The sequence below is a fragment of the Syngnathus acus genome, chromosome 20, assembly GCF_901709675.1.
Source record: "Syngnathus acus chromosome 20, fSynAcu1.2, whole genome shotgun sequence".
NCBI lineage: Eukaryota > Metazoa > Chordata > Actinopteri > Syngnathiformes > Syngnathidae > Syngnathus > Syngnathus acus.
In genome coordinates, this window is record NC_051104.1 from 4,584,859 (window position 1) to 4,595,991 (window position 11,133).

The 11,133-nt window shown below is 42.6% G+C and overlaps 1 long non-coding RNA gene across 1 annotated transcript; it reads left to right on the forward strand.

Annotated features, from left to right (window-relative positions):
• Window positions 1–2,529: 2,529 nt before the first annotated feature.
• Window positions 2,530–10,284, forward strand: LOC119139027. Its single transcript, XR_005101288.1, has 3 exons — window positions 2,530–2,918; window positions 5,000–8,306; window positions 8,907–10,284. It is a non-coding gene; the product is annotated as an uncharacterized LOC119139027 (long non-coding RNA).
• Window positions 10,285–11,133: the final 849 nt, after the last annotated feature.

The following is an 11,133-nucleotide window of genomic DNA, read 5'->3' on the forward strand; positions in this document are numbered from 1 at the left end:
AGGCATGATTACAACTTAGCTTATGTGTGCGTGTTTCAAAAGTAACATTCAGATAATAACCCTGGCCTATTGTTTGGGAGTCAGTCATGAGACGCAGGTGTCTTTTCCAGGGATGGGAACGGCCCTGTTCCTGCTCCCTGAGGCTTCCAACAGATCCCTACGTCGTGTGACGGACAGGAACAGTGACGGTTTGTATTCAGTCTGACTACAATAGTCGCTGTCAAGTAAAGACTTTCAATGTAGAACATAAAAATATGGAAACCTCGAAACATAGCTTGGGAACATGTTTTCCTGCTTGGAAAAATGGTTGATAGATTCTGTTACCCAGCTAAGGAAATATCCCGTGTAGGAGCATTCTGAAAGAAAAACAACAAGGAAAAATCAATTTCCTTGTCACACGGCGGAGCCGAACCGGTTTGAAGTGAGTTACATGATCCGCAAGGCCCCCCGGTTTCCTTCTCCAAACAGGAGTGTACATGCGGGTGGCAGAGAAACGGAAATACTCAAGTAACTGCTTTCTCTCACAGTAAGCTATGCCGGTGTTGGAATATTTATGTGCAAATAACGCCTGGATAATAGAAACCACCTTGTCCATGTTTTCTCACAGTTCCAGGAAGTTAAATGCAGATCACGTGTGAACTAACTGTTCTGATGTATCTGGTTCAAATTTTATTTATAGTTAAAAAGAAAATCCACTATCCTAAAAATATACTTTTTTTTCCACAGATAGAATTGGTGGCTAATTGGCGGCTAATCGTGGTTGTGTGAGTTGGTTTTTCCAACTTTCCTGAATAATCGTTTCCTTTTTTAAAGTCAAGGGCATGTCGTGTCTCTGTCTCGATATGCAAAAAAAAAAAATCGCTCCAAAGAAAATAAATTCATGGTATTTGTTGCTGCCATTGCCAGTCTCTTATGTGGTAAACCAGCCAAAGGAAAACTCCACATGGACTCTGGTTGCATGGGGATTTATTGAGTGGACGAGAGAGGAAATGAAGGGAAATGACACAAAACCAAAGGAAGTGATGATGGAGGAGATGAGAGACAGAGATTTTGATTCTTTTACTCGCCCTGTAATTCATTTAGTTTATTGGAATGGGGAGGAAGCAGAGGAGCACAGGTGGCGACAGGGATTGTCGAATTGGGTTTCATCCAAACCTCTTGATTAGACCTTCCTCCCAGTGTACCGAATTTGCCTGATGATAGGATTGATAAGTCAAATGGGGAATTGCTCTTCAGCGTCCAGACCTCCTTCCTCACCACGGGAGCCATGAGAAAGTTTTTATGAGGGAAACTTTTATATTTCAGCTATTGTTTAAAAAGGAAGACCGGGGTCACTTCAGCACTGCAAAGCCAATTTGGAATGTGTACATAGTTTATAAAAACATGCAGAGTTCACTTGGCTGTAGTTTTTTATGATGCGGTTTTACCACCTACACAAAGTCCTGGTGGGACTCGTGTGATATATATTATCCTTCTCTGTCCATGCTTATAAGCGAGAAAAAGCGGATCCCAGGAACGACAAGACGGGCAATTTACTCATTTTACAAATCGGTTGAGGAAGCTGTGATCTCACTACTGCTGAAGCCAATTAAAGTTGTGAGGGACAAGGAGTCGACTAATGGCCCCAAGGTATGCCGCAGCCACTACGTCTTCCGCCTTTAGACATAAAGTATCACAGAGACACACAAGCACGCAGACAAGCACCACATGCGCCATCGCCACCGCGACCCGGCAGTTTGGCACCAGCGAGGCTGAAGGGTTGGGGGGGGGGGGGGGGGGGGGGGGGGGAGGTGATGGGCTCTAACACAGCACTCTATCTTGTTTTTTTTTTTTCTTTCTGTTTGAGTCTCTTGTTCGCTCGGGAGGGTCCAGGCTCTGCTGGGTGACGCAGTATTAGCGCTGCTTGCGGTTGTCCACGCTGACCATCAGCAGTCACACAGACGTCAGTATGAACAATCATAGGCTTGTGTGCCACTCATTTGACCTGACCCAAGTTAAGCCTTCAATTATTCTTGGTTGCTTTGAGTGAGTGTTTGCAATTTTTTTTGCAAGTCTATTGACTGTTTGCGGTGATGTGAATGTGGACTAAAAAAGGGATTTTTTTTTTTTTTAGGTTGCCTGAGTTTCCATTTTTTCTATTGATTGACTTGTGTGTGTGTTCCTCGCCGAGGACAGACTTGGCCTTGTGCTGCCTAATTCAACGCATTTATAACACTCCCTTACGCCGTGTGTTTGGATATCGGATTGTCGTGGCAACAGGATATATTGATGGTCAAACTTGCCTGCAAATCCACCAGTGGAGCCTGAAAAGTTAATCTGGCTCTCAAGTAAATAGTAACAAAAAGACCCCAAGCTTGTGGAATGTAACATTTGTGCCATAGAAGAAGTCAGCTGATCACCACAATTCAAATAAAAATGTGTTTCGATGTTGCAAAAGAGAGGCTTTTAAGAAGACTCAAGTAGATGGCAACAGTTTAGCAACTGAAGAAGGAGCCAAGAACTTCACTTGATAGGAATGCTGAACTGAATGTTGCTAAAATGAAGATGTGGGGAATATTTTTATTCGTCATCACAGGAAACGGGCCAGTTTAAAAAGGGATTCTGGGTTTATAGAGTCGGCTTGTTTATTCAACAATTTAGTTCTTGCATAATAACCCAGGCAAGTATCAGCCACATAGATGCAGTCTGAAGATTTTTTTGATGGTGTCATATTTATATTAGTCGTATTTCAAATTTATTTCAACAGATCCTGCAATAATATATTTTGTTCCGTTTTTTTAATGTTCTGGAGAAAAAATGAAAGTGTGACTATTATTTTAGGAAGGTGACTATGGAATAGTAGCAGTTTTTCTAACCATACTGAGTGCATGGCTGCATGACTCAGAGTGCTGACACAGCATGTGAGCATGGAAAGACAAGTAAGTGACTTGGCGCCGTTTGGAAAAAAAAGAAAACAACCAGCCTTGATAAAGATTAGTCATTTTATGACCACTACTCTGCAATTTATTTCATTTTCTGTCAGAATATGTCCCAATAGATTGAGTAATGAGCGGGGATAATAGCACATTCTGGTACCGATTGAAATGATGACGATAATGATGAGGAAATGATTTATTGATTTTATTTTTTTCAAAATGGCTGTTAAAATAACATTTTGAAATTGTATAAACGCATCACTTATGCTACCCCAAGTATGTGATCCAGTTCCCCGACTCGTTCAGTTTTTGCGTCACAGACATCACGCCGATAACGTATTTCATCTGTTAGCGCACGTTTGTGATTTTCGAAACGTGCTCGAAAGGATGAAGACGGGAAAGGAAGAATGTGAATAAGAGAAATATTTTGAGGAATACTGTGCGCTCATGTGCGTCACATCAGATGCAATCAGCAGACTTGCGTGCGGGCCAACATGCACAGAGATAATGGAGGGTCCTCCTTCCTGGTTTTTTTTTTCCTTAAAAGCTCCAAATTAATCTGCGAATATAATTACAGCATGGGTGGAAGAGCAAATAAAGAAGGAAAATAAGGCTGTGAGAAAAGCGGACGTGTGCGGCGGTGGTTTCCGAGGAAATGAGGCCATATCGGCTCGTCTGTGCTGACAAACACGTTGCCAGGTTGAGGCCCGCAGAAGCCACATCTTCTCCTGCTCGCTGCGATGTTATTTGAGGCTTTTCTTGGCAGGGCTCGGGCACAGGATGCAGGCCGCTCGCCGCAGGAAAGTACGACCGCATTGTCTGACTTAGGACAGCCTAATCGGCCCACAACAAACACAAATGTAAACTGAAGCTGATTATAATTTGAGCCCTGGGCCTCAGCCTGTTGATTGTATGGACGGGGGCGGGGTGGGAGGTCTTATGATATATATTTACCCATATTTCTTGTGGTGACTGGTCAAGGAAAGCGGTTTTTTTTTCCAAATAAGTATGTCATGCAAGGACTGCGCGTTATCTCCGATATGTGTGTCCAAATAAAAAGGCGACACACAGAACGATAAGTGTTTGCTTTGGCTTCCCGCTCTTATTGCTTCCTCATGTCTTCTGCAAACATGATTGCAGCAAATGCATATCTTTGCTCTCTTTCATACTTGAAAGATTAATAAATAAATCATTTTCAAGGTGAACTTAGATTGCCTTTTTTAGCCAAATTATTACAAATATAGATATTTTGAAATATTTTATTTTGAAAAATTACCACAAGGGACTCTTGCCTTTTTTAGCCAAATTATCAAAAACATTTTTTAAAACATATTTTATTCTAAAAAAAATGACCGCATTCCATTATGAGGGACTCACATGTCAAGATGTCTCGCCTGCGTAATTCCGCTAATATTAATAAACCCGCAAACTAACCAAATGAGTAAAAAAACAAACCAGACACAAATCTGCTAATATAAATGACACAAAAATGGGGCTTCACGTTTATTGTTACATCTACAAAATACCCCAGAAGCTTTCTGCCTCCAATTCTCTCAGGGGCTTATTATTGGTAATCATACTATTACTCAAGCCAGAGTGAATCCCAGCTCGCCGACCAGATGAAAGGCTCTGCCGGTCGAGCTCGGCAGACAACAACCCGTCGACGGATCAAAGCTATACTCTTGTAATATCCTCCACCGCCTCGCTTTGATACTGTAACCGCACAAAAGGAAAGAAGAGCCTGCACTGATGACAAAGTCTGATTCTTATTTTTAAACCATTCACGTGATGCTTTGTGGTCATATGAAGGATCCTGAAATTTCTATTCCTGCATGTTATAGCAATAGAGCGTTCACAAAGCCCATTAGCCCCGTTAGATAACAAGGAAGACCGAGTTCTCCGAGGCACATACTTCAGCGTCTAGACTCCAGACAAACATGATACCTGCTTTGATATCGTCGCCGCGACTCTCATGTTTAGCTACCGGAGGCTCACAGGCGGGGAGAGCGCCTCCCTCCCGTGGCGCGGCGGCGTGAGGTGTGAACGAGCCTCTCTTGCGACCCCCTGACCCTTTCCTGTTTCAGGACCCGCAGTCAATTCTGGGGTCAGAGGTCACCGCTTCCTCGATAAACCTCCGGAGACGCAGCGTGAGGATCGGCTACCTTTGATCAATCGGATTTTGAGTTTCGAACCGGAAGCAGGAGAGTGAATTTGGCCGTGACTCTTTCAAACACACAAAAATATCTTTTTGTAGTGCATGATTGACACAAAGTATAATTACAGAAGCAATTACAGGCCATTACAACGTCCGTATAGTGTCTGAGATGTCTGGCCTGTCAAATCAAAGGGAAATACTGCATGTACCTGTACATGTGTACATTCTTCACAAATGATATGAAGCTTAGAGGTTTTCTTAGCCGAAGACAAAAAAAGAAAATCTCTTCACCCCCTCCTCCATCTTTTCCGCCTGACATGTTGAGCATAAGTCGTGGCACTGTGACTTATCCACTCGACACGACACAGCAAGTTTCTGGATAACTACAACAAGGCTGATTTGTTCCCCCAGTAGTAGATGAGGGAATATTAGCACAAAGCTGCTGCCAAAGGCTTTCCATGTGAATGAGAGGCAGCCGCACACAAGACGTGCGTGTGGCACAGCTAAAAGACGGCATGGGAGCGAGGAAACTCAGGTAACCGAGTAGCAGAGACATGCATAAAAGAATATTCACACACAAGGCAGTGGGTTGCAAAGGGTTGAGGCACCCCAGCTGCCGAGGCCCCCGGTGAGGTGAGGAGGTCAGGAACATTACCCTCCATTTGTAAAGGAGAGAGTAGGCATGTCCAACAAGTCCCACCTGCCACTATATTTATGAAATTACTCATTGGAGGTTTTGGCTTCCATCGGGCTTTACACTGGAAAGTCTTCGGAGCAGAAAGAAACACAAGTCAACCTCTTCCAAGCATTCAGGCTCTAGCAACACCTAATAGATTTTCCCGACGGACAACGGTTATTCTAATTGAATCCACACACAGTAGGCAGTATTGCGGCTAAATTCCCACTAATGCAAGAGCCGCCGGTACGAGGTGGGCCCTTTTCACATACTGATCCTATTGGACTCTGCTTAATTTAACAGAATCACTAAAATGCTTCTCACACATGTACAAACACACACAGGTTCTCACAGCGTATATTTAGACATGTAATCCTCTGCGAAGCTCACAGCGGACGGCGCGGCTCAAAGACCCCTGGCTGCGTGTACAATAAGGGGGACTTATTGAAACAAGGCTGGCACTGAGAGCGCAGCAGTGGGGGGATTTATTTGGAGAACAGCAGCGCACTGGCTAAACTTTGATCAGCCCTCGTGCACTGCCGCCCTTTTCTCTTTCTCCCAGACACGGGCTGGCCGGTGAACGCCGGGGGACTATGGAGGGGCTTGTCTCTTGGCAACAGCGACAAGCTTGACTCTAACTTTTATTTTGATTGCATTTAATGGGTGCAAGTGACTTCATATTTTTCAATTGACAGCTCTATACTATATTTAACATTTATCGCAAAGATTGCATGGCGTCTTCAATCGTGGCGCCCCACAGAGTGGAAAAACTCCACCGGCAGCTTTGCTCCTCTTAACCTGGAAAAAAAAAAACATTGTGCAAACTTGACCTTGTGGGTTCTTAGTGCTGTAATGACACCCGGTCTCTTTGTTGTGGGCCAAACGTGACGGTTAGCTTAGGCGGAATGATACTCATCAGACTGCGGTGGAGAGAGACACTTCATTTGGAATTTTCGAGCAAGGGAACAGAGATCAGAAGGTCAGAGCACTCTGCAAACTCCTAAAGCAGCATCAGAGATGAAAGTTAGCCTGAATAATCCCGTAAAGTGCTCAGACGGAGCAGAAATTCGCCCGAGGGAGGTCTCCACAATGTGAGCCCAACCCCCTCAATAGACACAAAGACACTTCACATCCATTAAAAGTATTAGCAATTAGAAGACGGGCGAGAACGTAAGCGACCGGTGTTCGTTTGGACTGCCGATGAGCCAAAAGTCTTTCTCTGACATTTTCGACAGGATGCCTCGTCACTAATCGACTGCTGAGTGACTAGTCGTGGCATGCTGTGTTCCGTTTCCCCTCCTTATTCCCAGCCCTTCCCTCCGTGCGCCCCAGTCAACATAGATAAACACTCCCAGACATATAAAGGACCAACGTAAGAGACTAATGGAGCTAAAAGCCCCAATGAAAAAGAACACCGAGCTCATAAACGTCATGCCGTAACCAGTCGAACAAACAAAGCGCCGAAGACGGTTGGCTTGTGTTTACTTACTTCTACTCAATGACAAGGGATGCATGCCGCGAGATGGAGTCCCTTTAAAACTCCTCATAAAGTTCGCCTAAAAGGTTCAATTGGAGGATGAGCCCATCGGTGTCGTGACATGTCAGAGTGACTTCATTGTTTTGAAGACCAAAATGAGTCACTGCCTTTAAGTTAGAAGTCCTTTGTTGGGGTTTGTGATTTATTTTCAGGTTTTAATTTGTCTGAAATTCCAAAATAAGGAATAGTTTGAAAAAGTACAAATAAGAGCAAGAAGAATAGATCAAGAATTTACCGTATTTTTTGGGCTATAGGCACTTAAAATCATTTAGTTTCTTTTAAAAAAAAAAGACAGTGTGCTTTATAATCATGGACGTCCAATTGAAGTTAAATAAAGTGACTTATCTGCTGTACTGATTTGTTTCCCTTTATTGGCAGTAATCTGCCTTATAACCCAGTGCGCCTTATATACAGAAAATTCCCAAAACAGAGACTGCACCTTATATTCTCATAAACCATACAGTTCAAAAATATGGTAAATGAAATATACAGACTCAGGTAACTTGAATATTTCCTATTTAAAAAAATTCTAAATAAATGTTTCATTTAATATAAAGAGCCTCAGTATATTAGCAAGTATGTTCAAGCACAAGGAATATAGTTGACAATAGTTAAAGTCTTACGAGTACAAGTACATCATGGGGCTTTTACGTTCCCATTATAAAAAAGAAAAAAAAAAATAGTACAAACCCCACCCTGGCCTTTGGCCCCGGGAGCATGTCTGTAGCCCAAACAACTCAACTATGTTGCAGCCAGTGTGGTTTGAATTACAAGCTCAAAGGATAGTTCAAGTTTATGTGGACGGGTGGGTTAAGAGGTACAGACACTGGGGGTTGGAGGGAGGGGGGGTGCTTGAATCCCTGTCAGATCTGGGCGACTGCTTTATTTGATGTGTGCCAGGCAGGCTGGTTCTGTCACTCAGCCTGAGTTGGGCATCCTTTGAGAGGGGCTCAGCTTCAAAGTGCTGAAAAGACCACCGTGGAGAAAATGGAGTCGGCGCGGGGGATGATGATGGCATCACAGGTGAGATTCAAATCAGTCCACAAATGGAAGTCTACTAGAATGAACCTCTGTTTGCAAATAGCCAATGTAACATGGAGTATTTAAAAAAAAAAAAACGTTATTAGGTGATGCGTTTTCTCTGAATATAATTGACAGACAGATATTAAACTCTTTGCTGATTCCCACTAACGCCTACTGGGCCTCTTTGACAACAAACTGCACACACAATGGGCACTTTCTTCACATGAAAGGATGGCAGAGGATTTAAAGAACTTGGACAGCGGGATGACAGTGCTGCTTGGAGCATGTGTCATATTTTTTTTTTGTGAGGGGGGGGCAAGCACCTTTGAGAGACTAAAGCCCTGTGCGAGCTACACTTTGAATGTAGATTTAGTTACACTGTATACGACTCCCAAAGAGTTCACAGGGGCCATTTATTTTGCAAAAATATGAATGTCTGGTTTGTTTTCCGGACACAATCTAGATCTTTTTATTTCTAGTCTTCACAATTGGTGACGCGAGAAAAAGATGACTTATATTCACATAATAAACCCAGGATGAACTTGTTTGTATACACAGTTCTGTTAAAAGCTTTTTTTTTTCTTTCCCCCCCCCCACAAGCACCTTGAGGTCAACAGTAACCATGAGCAGACTTTTTCTGATGTGGGAAGAAGATAACGCCTCACATGGTGAAAAGGAGGCCCGGAGCCAACACAACATCAACATTATTGGACAGATTTGTCTCTGTCTCTCTAACCCTTCAACAACAACAATGACTGTATTCATTTGTGTGCACGTTCAAAGTAATATCAGTCACGTATGAGCTGGACAAACGCTGAGAGACTTTTCTTGTAAAGCGGGAAATCAAACGGCAGGATTTATCAGCGAGACATGGTCGCATTCCTCAACGACTGTGTTTGTTGTTTTAAAGTGCAGGCAGTGAAGGAGGCTGATGCTGCGTATTAAATATTATTTGAGCGACTATTTAGATTAAGACGGTGGAGGGGAAAAGGGTTTAATCATCTCTGGACACTCCATTAGGTACAGTAATCTGTCATGATGAAGATGATTCCGTTTTCAGAGAGTTTAATCACATGTATAGGAATTCAAACGGCCACTGCCCTTTAAACTCCACTGATGTTTTACTGCTAATAAAAGGTGTTAACAACAATTCCCTGGAGCTAGCGAGAGAGTGAGTGGATATGAATGTGTACATAAATTCAAAGCGTTTAAACGTCCAGTTAGCAAATATGAAGTAAAAAAAAATGTTGCATTCATTGTTTGAGAACCTGACCTGGCCTCAGGGGGGGCATCTCCTCTTGACATCCAGACAAAGACCTTCTTAAAAGACTGGGACGGAAGAGAGAGAAATGAAGGGGACCCCCATCATGTTTGCTGACACAAGCCCAGCTGACGCCATCACTCAGGGGCATGATTCCATTTGTGTGGGAGTGTCCAAAATGAAATTATAAACTGGAGGTCAAGTTGGATATGTCTCATTCATGCAGTATAAACTTTTTTTTTTTTTTTAGGACCTATCGGTAAATAATGTAGTAGTGTATCATTGGATATTATGGAGAGATTTTCGTACTCAAAATAATAGCACTCGATATGAAGAAACTGGAGTTGAGATGATTCAACAGATGTGTTTTGGTTGGACTCTGCCTAGTTGGACATTTAACTTTCCTCAAAACACCAAAGGAAGACCTGATACGGAAGCGAGCCATCCAAAAATACACACACCACATAATCCTGAGCCAGAAGAGTTCCTGTCTTCTTTGTATTTAGTACCCCCCCATTCAAACCTCACAAGCGGTTTCTTGATGTGTTCCTGTGTATACCCTAGACACTTCCCTCTTTACATCCCCTGCCTCTCTTTCTCCCTGCTTCCTTTCTGAGGAAAACAGACAAGCCTTTAATAAAAAAAAAAATAGTCTCTTGTGTTACTGGGATTGACTGAATAAACAAGGCAATGGTTTCCAGCTCTGACCACACGCATTAAATCTTTTTTTTTTTTTCCCCTTCAAATTGAAGACTTCTTGGCTGATAGCACAATGGCTCAATGAGCGCTGTGAGTGATCAGAACAAAAAAAAACATTGTGGTGAATAACGTGTGGTCGAGCTGTTTAGTATCGCAACACTAATATATATATAAATATATATATGTGTATATAAATATATATATATGTATATAAATATATATGTGTATATAAATATATATAAATATACATATATATGTGTATATAAGTGAACATATATATGTGTATATAAATATATTTAAATATCTCTGCACACACACTGCTTTTTCGAAAGAAAACACATCGAAATTGTTTAGCGGAGACTGTGTTTAGCTGTGCTGCACAGGCGCCAGTTGTTTGCATACACAGATGAGACAAACAGCTCTGTGTGTTGTCATGTGTGAATGTGCATTTATGTCAGCAAAGAGCGTGGAAAGAAGACAGCCTCCTCTGTCAAAGCCTTGTGACCTTCCTCATAGTTGAAATAAAAGGCAGGGAGCAGCCATTGTCGGAGGGGGGGGGGTCACAAAGCTTTGTACAAAAGACGAGAGAAGTGAATGTGCTGCAGCGTTTGCTGAATTTAAAGTCATTTAAAATTGGTATAATACACAGTGCAAGACCTCATGAGTCAGAATGCAACTGCTGGTGGGCCATAAAAAATTCATGCAGAAAAGACTGGAAACAAGTCAAAATGAATGTCTACTCATATGAAATTATTTGTTTCTGGTTTCAAAGTGCGCCACCCGGGGTTTGGAGCCTCATGCCTGGCTCCGGGTAATGCAAACCTTTTGGCAAGGTGGGTCAACATAAAAGGGGCTAATGTCAAGTCA